Below are 12960 nucleotides of genomic sequence, written 5' to 3'. Positions count from 1 at the left end.
ATGCAGGAAGCCATGAACCCCAAGGCCTGCAGAATTGGTCTTGCAGATAGCTGGGTTTTTGTGGCCACTTCTTTAAGTCATCAATTGAATTTGTTTTTCTGGCGTAAGGCAAGTCATCTGGGCAGTTTTTCTGGCGTAAGGCAAGTCATCCGGGCAGTTGTATTCAAGCTTGCACCCTGGAATGTCATTTAAGAGGATATCAGATGCGATTTCTTTTCATTTATGGTGTACCCTAGACACGTTAGAAGCCTTTTTTTACAAATGCCAGATGTATTAGAAGAGTGTCCTTGTTTTCTGCCTGAATTAGACAATTGTCCAGGTAAGGATAAATTTGAATGTTTCTTTGTCTGCAAAATGCAATTACTGGTGCCAGGCACTTTGTGAAGACCCTAGGCGCAGTAGATAAGCCAAAGGGCAGTGCAGAGAACTGGTAATGCAAATAGCCTGCTTTGAAGCGGAGGTATCTTCTGCAAGCTTCCCTGATTGGGATATGCAGGTAAGCCTCTTAAGTCTAGAGTTACCAGCCAGGTATCCTTGCCTAGCACAGGCAGCAACTGTTGCGGAGTCAGCATCTTGAATTTTGGAATGTCCAGGAATGTATTTAGAACGGATAAGTCCAGAATTGGACACCATGATCTGTCTTTTTCTGGGTACCAGGAAAAATCTTTAATAAAAACCTTGTCCAGTTTCCTTTTCTGGTACAGGTTAAATAGCCCCCATATTCATGAGGGACATGGCAATGTGTGGAAATGAAATCTGTATCCCTGGGATACTATATTTAAAACCCACTTGTCCTGGGCAATTAGATGCCAATTTTCTGCATGAAGTGCAAGTTTTCCCCCCAAAGGGGCTGCCAAAAGATAAGTGCTTGGTGATGGCAGAAGAAAGTCATTGAGACTGTTTACCGTAGGGAGGTGCCTTGCTACTTCCAGATTTGGAGGTGGAGGCACCCCATTGTTTTGTTCTGTAAGTTCCTTGTGACTGAAACCTGGAGCCTTTGGAGTGTCTGGGTTTGACCTGAGCGGCTCTGGTGGGTACTGGAAAGGACCAATTCTTAGTAGGCTAGTGCCTACTGAACTTGGGTGGCTGCACTTGTAGGAAATCTTTAAGTTTGCACAGATTTAGCTTTGTCTTCCATCTTTTTCAAAACTTCTTCTGCCTTATTACCAAATAGAGACTGTCCTGTTGTAAAGGAGCATCCAACAATTTTGCTTTAACATGATCAGACAGATTTTTCTCCTTGAGCCAGACATGCCTTCTCATCACAGATCCAGTTACAGCGGCCCTGCAAGAGGCCTCCAAGGAATCAAAACCACATTGCAAAGTATGCTTTTCCAACTTGTTCAGCTGAATGCAATAAATCATGTAACTCTTATTTTCCACACAGACAGAAATCAACATAATTTTCTGTTTAAGTAAGCCCATGACATGCTGCTGATATTTAAGCATATGAAATTGACAGTTTAAAGCCCTGATTGCCAAGGTTGCAGACGTGTAAACCTTCTTACCCCATCTATGCAGTGCACTGGAGTCTCTATCAGAAGGGGTAGGATTTTTAGCAGTAGATGCCTTAACACCCCTGGGACCCTGAGAAATGGTTTCAGCGTCAGCAGAAGGGCTTTTAAAAAGGAATTTGTGGGAGTCAGGAACCCTGTAATATCTGTGTGGCTTATTAGGAGCCAGAGGCAAGGAATCAGGAGCCATGCTGGATTCTGAGAAATCATCAGCAATGTCTAGAACAGGAGGAATAGCCAAAGGCCTATGCTGAGGAAGAAGGAAATCCCTAAGCCTCTTTTTAGATTCTGAGAAATCCTGACTCTCCCAGTGAAAAATGCTCCCTTAATATATGCAAAGTTTCTCCAAAAGAAACATCCTCAGGAGAAGCAGAAGGGATGGATTCTTCTGCATCAGACTGGAATAGATAATTCCTGATCAGAAAGAGGAATCAGAAGAAAAGGAAACCTGATCTGATGATTCATAATCAGTGCCTTGTCTAGGCCTCTTGGCAGAAAGAGGATGGGAACCCCTGATCAAGGTAATTAAATTTTCAGACATAGTTGATTTTAGCCTAGGTTTTGAAGATGGCGTCGGTTTAATATACAAATCTTTAGGCCTGAAAACACCCTCAGAAGCCGGTGCCGAATCAAAAGTAGTGGGCATCAGGGGCTGCGAAAGTGCCTCACTGAGTACCGGTGACTGGCTTAGGAGAAGTTTCATCGGTTTTGGACCTCGGTGGTCTGACTTTTTCTTTGCTTTTTTGTGTATTCCGGTAGTCTGATTGCTAACAGACGACATTTCTGGATAGTTAAATCTTGAGCCAAAATATTTAGATGCAAAAATATACAGACGCTTAGTGCGATTAAATTTAGCACAAAACCGACAGCAAGGCACGTTGTGGTCAGTGCCTAGGCAAGGAATACAGTACAAATGAAAATCCTTATGAGGTATTTGCTTCCCAAAGGTAATACAATTAACTTTTACTGACATCGGTAAGGAGCAAGAAAAAGCTTCCCCAATGGGGTACTTAGCTTTAGGATAAAGACTTTGGTTTTGAAACTCGAAAACGAAAATTTCAGGAGTCGGTCGACCAGCACTTGCAAACTGCTTCTGCTACCGCTAGGCAAGAAAGACTGATGAAAGTGGAGTCGGATGCATATTTTATACCCCTGACGACATGGAAAAAGGGAGAGCAACCGATGCAGGACCCAAGACTTTGTTAATCAGGCCGACTGAGGGCAACCTGCCAGCAGATTACCCCAAATATGACGACTGCAACAGTGAAACACTAAGAACATCAGGTTGTATTTCCACGACAAATACATGTGCATTTTATGACTTTTCAAAACTAATCAATAACTCAATGACCCACGCAAATCTCACTGTAAAACCTCTTCCGATGGACCATAAACCAAAGCTGATGCCTACTTCTGATAATTGTTACAGAACGGACTGCCTACTTTAAATCAGTAAATTTAAAAACTAAACAAAAAAATGCCCCAACACACAAGCTGAAAATGCAATACCACCAATTACCCTTCATGCACAAAATACACAGACATGACATTGAATCTGTTAGCAAATGCAGACATCATTTCTTCCTCCCAGAAAAAGGAAGTAGGCTCCCAATTAAACACAACTACTTTTCCACTTCATACTCCCACATATAAAACCTATACTAGGTTACTCCCTGCAAAAAAGGGACTTCAAATGAGACATAGCTACTTACTGAGGGACATTCAGGAAATTAACCTCAGGAGTTGTGGGACCTACATTTAAGCTCAGTAGTGGAGATCCGCGGTGGTGGTGCTGCAGTAGCTTTGTCGCCTCACACTACTACTACCACTACATTTCTGTAGGACAGCACCCGCAACATGGAACATGCTACCTCCATACACAAGGCAGTCAAGTTAGTCAAAATAATAGGCAACACTTGATAAATAATGCTAAACAAACTGCTTTGACATTAAGTAGACAATATAAATGTGACTACAGTTCATGTGTACATATTGTAAATTGTTTAATGTATCTACTAACTTTACAATTTAGCTAATAAATTTTAACCAACATGATACTGATATTCTAGGTATTATGAACTCAAGTGTACTTTGTACCCTGGGACATGACTGAAAGGATCCAGAGAAGGCCCCTTACCAAACTGTAAAAAAAATTTATGTAATCACAATAGTTTAAAAGTCACATTCTACCCATCTTAAGAACTTTGGGGTACTATTAATATGATTAAAAGCTAAAATAGGATCCAAAGCCAACTACAAACCATGCTGCTCTCCAAACACTATTATACCAAATATCCCACACTGACCAAATTCAGTGCTGTTTCTCTCCACCTACACACAGACTATGTCGGATACTAATAATTGGGTCAGCCTATCTGAACCTCAGCTTAGCAAGTGGTTTTGTCCAACAGGACTGGTACATAGCTATTGTGATTGCACTCCACAAGAGAAGCCCCACTACGTACCAATCAACTTAAAGGTAAAGCCATGAAGCATTAAGTACGATTATCAAAATCTGTATCAGACTCAACCCCAGCAGTTTAATTTTGTCAAGGGTAAATCTTCTAATGAATCTTGAGAGCTTAGAGACATTACTCAAGGTGTGTGCCTTCAAAGCCTACCATGACCTTGCCAAGGCAATCTATATCATACCAGCAGCAAATAAAAAGTTAAAGGATCTCCAAACTGACCCATTATATGGTTAAGTGAATAGCCAATTGGCTAAGAGGTAGGACTCCCAGTACGAGTTTGGGGTGCATTCTTAGAGAATGAAGGCGGCCAGAGAAGTTCTGCGGTGATCTGTGCTGGAACCTCTACAGCTAGTAGTTTACTTGCCATGAGGATTGATGGTTAAAGTTAAAATTATATGCTGCGAGTCATCAACTTTCCCTTTGACATTTATGCCCTACAGCAGGACTTACACTTGTCAATAAATGGCACTTGGTAAGTACCACCTAGCTATAGCTTATAGTATAGATAACACTACTACAAAATGAAAAGGCCAGGAGAGCTCTCTTAAGGTTGACCACAACATTGCTATAGGTTTACTTTGCACAGCTCATAGCAGAAGGCATTTCTTCCAGATGGAAGACAATAAAATAAAATATAAAAAACTTGCAGTGTTAGACACAGTACTGCATTTTATTTTTCTGTTGTGTGTATGTTTCATTGAATACTGTGGTCACTCTCTCTGCAGTTAGTTTCCTGCACTCCCTCCCTGTTCTTGTTGTGGTATTAATCTTGCTGGTTTTGGAATGGCCCGCCCCTCCTGTAGGTTCATACTAGGCTATCTGCCCTAGGGCATTTGTAAGCCTAGCCAGAGTGTGTTTGGCTTTCGCCACCCATTAAAACGAATTTTACTATGCCCTTTTTCGAGGTTTAGTTTACTGTGCCTCTGTCCAAGTGACACAGAAGTGATACCCGGGGTAAACCTACGATCTCCCATCCACTCATCAAGATTCCTCTTGGAGAGTCAGTGAGGGACTCTGCCTAACCTGGACCGAGACTTTATTCCAGAGTGAAGGGAGCCTCTGGGTTATGAATCTGTCCCTCCAGCATGTCCTATTTATTTCTGTGCTGAGGTTCAAGTCCCTCGAGCGCGTAGCTCGATGGGATTTGGATTTTCTGAGGTGCAGCATGTCCATTAATTCTGGGTTGGACATGGTTTTTTATATATGTCAGGCACAGATCGCCTCTAAGCAGGCGGCATGCAACCGAGTAGAGCTGGAGTTTCTTTAACCAGGCAGCATATGGCATCTGTTTGAGCCCTTTGATCCTCTTGGTGAGGTACTTTTGGGGTCTTTCTAGTTGCTGCAGGTGTCTGGTAAGGTACATCCCAAAAGGGGCATTGTACTCTATTATGGGCCTGATGAGGAATGAGTAAAGAGGCACAATGACCTCCCCTGATCTAGATGTGAATCCCTTCATGATTAGGTGGGCTATATAGAATGTTTTTCTAACCACTTTGGCCCCGTGGTTGTCAAATGAGAGATTGCTATCAACTTGGGTCCCCAGGTCCCTAATTACTTCTTCCGTACTTGATGGATTACCACCTATGTGGTATTTGTGGGCACTTTGTTTTTGCCAAAGGAGATGACTATACACTTTTTGGCGTTTAGTTTGAGGCCATGGCTCTGGCACCAGTTGTCTGTTTCTAAGAGACCCTTTTGGAGGATGCTTGTGTCAGCTGGAGAGTTGATTATGGCGCCCAGTTTGCAATCATCTGCGAACTTGGTCAGCCACAGTCCTTCCGTGTTGGCCTGTACCTCAGAGAAATATATACCGAACAAGAGAGGTCCCAAGACTGAGCCTTGGGGGACGCCACTTGTAATTGGTTTGGAGTCTGACATGGCTCCAGCAACTCTAACCATGTGGGTTCTGTCCTTGAGCCAGTTTGCAACCCATCTAGTGACATAGGGGTTTATATTTAAGCTGGATAGCTTATCTATGATGCCCGAGTAGGGTATTGTATCGAAGGCTTTTGCGAGGTCCAGGTAGGCTGTGTGGACCACCTTCCCCTCGTCAATGGCCTTGGTGACTGTTTCAAAGAAAATCGACCAGGTTTAAGAGGCAGGATCTGCCCTTAAAGCCAAACTGGGTAGGATCCAGTGTCTGTAGGTCGCCAATATCTTTATTTATGAGTTCCATGATTATCCTTTCCATAGCTTTGCAGACCAATCTAGTCAGGCTTATGGGGTGATAGTTTCCAGGATCCGTTGAGGCACAACCTTTGTGGAGAGGGACCACTGTTGCTGTACGCCACTCTTTGGGTACATATCCTGTAGTAAGGCTGAGACTGAACAGTAGCTTTATGTTTGGGTTCAGCTCATCTTGGAGTTCATGTAGGACGCAGCCCGGGACACCGTCTGGTCCCATTGATGCTGTGCTTTTTGCTTTGGAGATGGCGGTTCTTACCTGAGCATCTGAGATGTCAGGGGGGCAGCACTTTGCTGATATAGATATTTGCTCTTTTGGTGTGGGGGGGGGGGTTGCGCTGAACCGGTCAGCCAGGATGTTGGCAATGTCTGTGGGTTCAGTGTATTTTTTGTCATTTTGGACTAATTCTGAGCATATCTGGGAATTCCCACCCAGGTTCCTAACATAACTAAAGAAAGCTTTGTGATTATCTTTAGTGTCCTGTGCAATTTTTCTCTCGAAGCTGGCCTTAGATGATTTTATGAGTTTCGTTGTAAATGTGTATTTTAACACTTCTCTTGGGTCCATCTCATTTGCTCACTCACCAGAGTACAGTGAAATTATTTTGATTTCAGACATTCCTACCAGTTCCATCTGTTCAGATCTATCCCAGTCTAGTGTCATTAGCCCATTTTACCTAATACAGAGAGAACATTTGAGAAGGCCAACCCACTTAGGTCCTTAACCTTGAATTATCTTCCGTTTCTCCTTTCTCCCTTTCCACTTTACTAAACAAAAATTAATTCTAAGCTTGTTTTCTGCCTTTCCTGTAACTAGTCTAGTCCAGATACAGACTTGCTGTATCCAGGAACATTTGTAACCTGAGCAACCCCCCCCCCCCCGCCAAGCCTTTCTGTGTTGGAGGACAGCCTTCTAGCTTATCAGTGGAAGTAGTAAGCACTACGTAGCCTAACACCAGAGGAGAGGAGTGGTTTCTGGCACAGAAATTGTAGTTTATTGGCAGTTTGGCTAGTTTTTCCATATCTTTCAACTTTCTGGTTTAAAAGCCCATTTTTGTGCTAGTTTCCTGCCTTTCCTGTAACTAGTCTAGTCCAGATACAGATTTGCCATATCCAGGACTGTTTGTAAGCTTCTGAGCGGTGCCAAAGTCTGCTCTTCAATTTTTCCCTTGGATCTGCTAGTTCTCTCCTCTCCTGAACCTTTACTTGCCTATCAGTCTAGCACTTCACCAGACTTCTTGTAGCAATTAATGTAGCACAAAAAAGTGCTACCAGCACTAAACGTTTTACAAGGAACAGTTCTAGTACTTCTTATTAATGCCCACCCCTCCAAGCATGTCTAAAGGACAATTCCCTGTGCTTTCTCCTATTAAGTTGGTGAACTTGGGGCATCCCGAGACAATGTAGCAACTGCCTCATGTATCCAGACAACCCTCTCCTCTTACCTTCCAACACTCAGACTTGCATGAGATGCAATTATATATCCAAATTGAAAGCCACGCACTATCCAGCCAAGACCGGAATACCTGGTCAAGAGGAGAAGAATACTTGCACTACACCACATGCACACATCAGCACTGCCTTCACATAACACAAAACCACACACCCACCTTCGCGGAGGCTCTCCATAAAAAAGTCTACTCAAAACAGCAGAGACCTCCAAGGCAGAAATGCACTCTACCATCACAACACTAATCACGAGACAACTATCCTAAACAGTGTGCCACTCGACCAAAGCCCCTAAAGCAAAACAGCATGCCCAACATACTAGTCATAGGTGACTCGATAGCGAGGCACACTGATGTCCCACTCACTAGGTTGAATAAGATGTGGGTGTGAATGACCCGAGACATACTTCCCGGACTACATGAAAAGAAACATGGAGGAGCTCTCGGATTATGTAGCCCAGGCGGGTATAACCCTAGCCCTCAGCAGCATCTTACCTTCACCCAGAATGATACCACAGTACAAGCAGAAAAGGATTGATTTCAGCAATAGGCCAAGTTTCTGGTGTCATTCTAATGGCATCCAGTATCTGTCTGCCTGGGATGACATGACTGACGGACCTCAATGGTTCGTCACAGATGGCCTGCATCTGTCACCCCTGGGCTTCCGGATAGTGGCCAAGGCTCTTGCCACCCCTATAGTGCCTTTTTAGGCGGTGTTCCAAAGACCAAAATTAACAACTTAACAGCTACAAACAAGTACACTGAGGGTCATGCTGCTCAACGCAAGAAGTCTAAATCTCAAAATGCACTAGCTTGAAGCACTCCTTAAAATGGAGAACAGATATATGTGCTGTAACAGCGACCTGGTTCAAGGCAGCAGAAAGCACCCCTGCAATACCAGGCTATAAAACTCATTCCACAACTTTCGGCCCCAGAACATGGACCGACGCTCCAAAGGCAGTGGCGTTTCCATATTCATAAAGGAAGTGCACACCTCCAGACTGGTAGCCCAACAAAACACAGAGAAATTTCAGGTGCAGCTAACATTGGGCAAGACAGCGATTCAGGTTGTAGCCTGCTATAGGTCCCCAACCATGTCCCAAGACTCGCACACCACGTTCCTAAGCACCCTGGAGACTATTACTCATATACCAATACACTTGCCCAACATTTCCTGGAATTCATTAATTCCAGTGCCTTGGACCAGCTCGTTCTCACCCCCACTAGAGGCAAGAACATCCTTGACCTGGTCATTACTAACATGGGCAACAGTTGCTCTACACCAATAGTCAGCTCCTCCCTGGTTACCATAAATTACAACAGGAGGAGGAAACTGATGCGAAATAAGGGGAAGTCCCAAAACAGGAAAAACTCCCTTATCAGCCTCAACAAAAAGATGAGCTCCCTCATCAAATCCTCTAATGCTAGCTATGAAAACAGAATTGCAGTAGATAGTTAAGGCAACCACAAGGCCTTCTATAGTTATGTAAAGCATCTCCATGGCAATATCCAGATTTTCTCTGAGTTACTGCACAATGGTACCTCCTACACCGAGCCAACAGATATTGCCAATATACTGGCAGACAGATTCCCAAAGGTTAAACAACAATGCCAGTAGATTGCCACGCACCCAGTATTACTGCAGCACAGGTTAAAAACAGCACTATCCAAGGCCAAGAATACAGCTTCTATGGGACCAGACAGCATTCCTGACTGCGTTCTACATGAACTAGAGTGAACTAGCACCTCACCTGTGTGCCCTGTTCAATCACAGCCTCATCTCAGGCTTTGTCCCTACCGAATGGCGAAGTGCTAAAATCATCCTTCTCCACAAAATAGAAGTGCCTACAGACCCTGGGAACTATCACCCCATTAGCTTGACGAGCCTGATATGCAAAGCTATGGAACACATCATCCCACACAATTTGGTTTTGTGAAGGGCAGATCATGCCTGCTCAACTTGGTCGACTTCCAGTCAGTCACCAGAGCTGTGGATGAAAGCAAGGTAGTTCATACAGCCTACCTTGGATCTGGCCAAGGCCTTTAATATTCCCCACTCAGGAATCATAGAAAAACGCACTAAGCTAGGAATCAACCCCTATATCACTAGGTGGGTTGCAAACTGGCTCACAGATAGAACCCACAGTGTGAAAGTAGCAGATTCCAAGTCAGACGGACGACCAGTCACGAGTGGAGTCTGATGGTTTGGTCCTGGGTCCCCTACTGTTTGGTATCCAATTCTCTGAAGTCCAGGCCAACATGAAGGGACTCTGGCTGACAAAGTTCACAGACTATTGTAAGTTGGGAGCAATTATTAACTCCCCAAAATGATGTGGACATCCTACAGAAAGGACTCCCTGAGACCAATGACTGGTGTCAAAACCATGGCCTTAAGCTCAATGCCAAAAATGTGTCATCATCCCCTTTGGGAAAAACCCGGTTCCCATGAATTACCGCATTGATGGTAGTCCACAGAACACAGAAGGCGTTAGAAGAGATCTGGCAACACAGGTTGACAGCAACTTCTCTTTTGACCACCACATTGCCACTTTGGTCACCAAGTCCTATTTGTCACATTTCATTACTAAGGGTTTTGCATCCAGAAAGAAAGAGGTCATTGTCTCCCCCTACTCTTCCCTCAGACCAATCATAGAGTAAAATGCCCCATTTGGCATGTACCTCACTAGACACCTGCAACAACTGGAGAGACCGCAAAAGTACCTCACACAGGAGATCCTAGACCTTAAACACTTGTCCTATTTGGACAGACTCAAAAAACTCCCAACTATTCTCGGTCTCATATTGCCTACTTTAAGGCAATCTCTGCTTGACTTACAAAGCCATTTCTGATCCAGCTCAGTTATAAAATGCCACATCTAAAGAAATCCTAATCCCTCTGCACCACACGCTCCAGAGACCTCAACCTCATTACTACAATCAACGGAAGGTGCTGGAGGAACAGGTTCATAACCCAGACAGCCCATGCTATGGAATAGACTTCCAATAGCATTGGAAACAGAATGCCTCACTGGCCCTCATCAATCTTGATGAGTGGATGGGAATTAGAAAATTCTCCCTGGGTATCACTCCAGTAGCTGCATTTGACAGAGGCACTGGGAACTAAGGTCAGGTGGCATGATACCAGTGTAATCCTGTGGGCTAGGCTTATAAAGGATCCAGGGCCATTAGCCTAGTACACACATATGAACCTAAAAACAGTCTAAAAGATCTAAACTACAAAGAAACTACAGGCCTTAATCTTGCACCCAGGTTTGACCTGCGTTTTCCTCATAGGTAAGAGATCTAGTGGTCCAAGAATGCTCATCTTAGCAGTCCAGATATCCAAATCTACTACCAACAAATGAGAGGAGGGACAGACTTGTCATGCAACACCTACCCCTTCCACAGAATAAAACTCAACTCTGGGTCAAGCAGTGTGACAAACTGTCCACCTTTAAAGGAACTAGATAACTGGATGAATATTCATAAATTCATCGGGGGGGGGGGGGGGGTCAGCATAACTGTCAAGATGCTGACCTCTCACACAAGGTACATAGTTTGATTCTCACCTCTGGTCACCATTTTAATGGTATAGTTAGGTGTGCAACAGTCTGCAGTCTGGTTGCCTACTATTTACTCGTGAACCTCTGGCATAACTGACCTGTTCCTCCTTAATCAGGACATAGGGGTGAATCACAGCAAGGAAGTGGCCCGACAGCTCAGTTGCCTAGGATACCCATTTGGTCTTTCCACAGATGAAAGTACTAAAACATACACGTGAACCACCATAATGACTTCACACAAGTGTGGTCCAGCTATGGGGCACTGAAGTCACAGCACCATTAGTTTCACCTTTATATTCAAGTCATGAAATCCAGAAATTCCGTCATTTAGATAGAGAACCTACTAGCCTTGGAACCACGTCAATTTATTCAGCAGTACAGTCTGCCCCTTTTCATTAATTTCTCAGAAAAGCCAGTTTAGTAGTAGAGTAGTATGCAGTACTTACAACTTCAATTATAGGCACCAAGTTGTGCCCTCTCCTATCTGTCATCCACTTCTAAGATAAGCCAATACTATTTGCCTGTTAAAAGGACAGCTAAAACTCTAGCAAAGTGTTATCCTACGCCAACGGCATAGTTCAAGTTGGCACACAAATCGGTTAGCACACAGGACTAAGAATGAGCCGTTAACGGCTGTAGTCAAAAGGTACTTGCTATGAAATTTAGCAAGCCAAACCATGCTTCCTGGTCACCTCTGAAAGAGGGAAGGTCTCCAACAAGGCCATCCAGGTAAAGTGCAAACAGTTGCTAACACACTGGTCTAGGTACTAGCTCCTTTCCTAACACTTGCCTATTCACCAGGTCTTCACAGTAGTTGAACAGTTCTGACCAATGCCACTAAAATTGAATACAAAAATGTTGGGGGGGGGGGGGCTTCTGACCATACAAATAGCTACAGCTCCCTTGGTGATGAACACAGCTTCCATAACTCCTTCGGCACCATGACTGTAGGTTATACTACCAACTTGGTATTCTGGGATATTAATAACTGCCTTCTCTTGTCAGTCTAGTGCCCAGACGCGAGTATCTGAAAATAATAGTCCTCCTGCTCAGCTACACTCAGTATTGGAATATCCCAAGGATCGGTTCTTTACCCCATAGCACTTCTCATTTATAAAAGGACTTGCCTATGATCTACTGCCACATAACATGGCTGTATATGCAAATGCACTAGTCTTCACTGCAAATAAAACCCTTTATGAACAAATTCAGTAATATTAGTAACTGGCTAAGAAAAATTTCTCACCATGACAAAAAACACCACAGATAATGCAAATCAGCTAGAAGTAAAAAAAGACACAGACACTGAAGGGAGGGTGGGGGACCCACCACTGTGGTCTCAAAGAGATTTCACTGGCTACAGATATTGAGCTGCTAAATTTCCTAACACGTGCTAACTTGATACCCTCAACTAAAATCTTACAAACAGAACCTTCATACTGCCTGAGGGGAGTCAGGATGACTACTTCTCAGAGAACAGACTTTGACACTACCAAAGGGCCTTCATTCCATGTTGCTGGCTGGAGTTTTTAGTAAACTACCTGGAGAAATACATGTTTGCAAACAATGAATGGTTTCAAGGCTAAACTGAAGACATCTGACACCTCACCACTGGACCGGTAATAAAGAAGCCTCAATCCTTACCACTGGCAACAGTGGGGGTGGGGGGTGGGGACATGTCCAGAGGATGACAGGTATACACAGTATTTTCAAACGCAGCTTTCTGCATCAAGTGCAATTTCCCTTAAGAGCACAAAGACCAGTCAGTCCAGGGCTGGTG

General features: G+C 43.9%; 1 protein-coding gene across 2 annotated transcripts in view; it reads right to left on the bottom strand.

Moving 5' to 3' along the window:
• Window positions 1-12960, bottom strand: part of CDC25B (cell division cycle 25B) — a 303696-nt gene that overhangs the window by 268764 nt on the left and 21972 nt on the right. The window lies entirely within an intron of this gene.

The sequence above is a fragment of the Protopterus annectens genome, chromosome 2.part2 (genome assembly GCF_019279795.1).
Source record: "Protopterus annectens isolate FY-2018-M chromosome 2.part2, PAN1.0, whole genome shotgun sequence".
NCBI lineage: Eukaryota > Metazoa > Chordata > Ceratodontiformes > Protopteridae > Protopterus > Protopterus annectens.
This window is presented reverse-complemented; position numbering and strand designations above follow the sequence as displayed.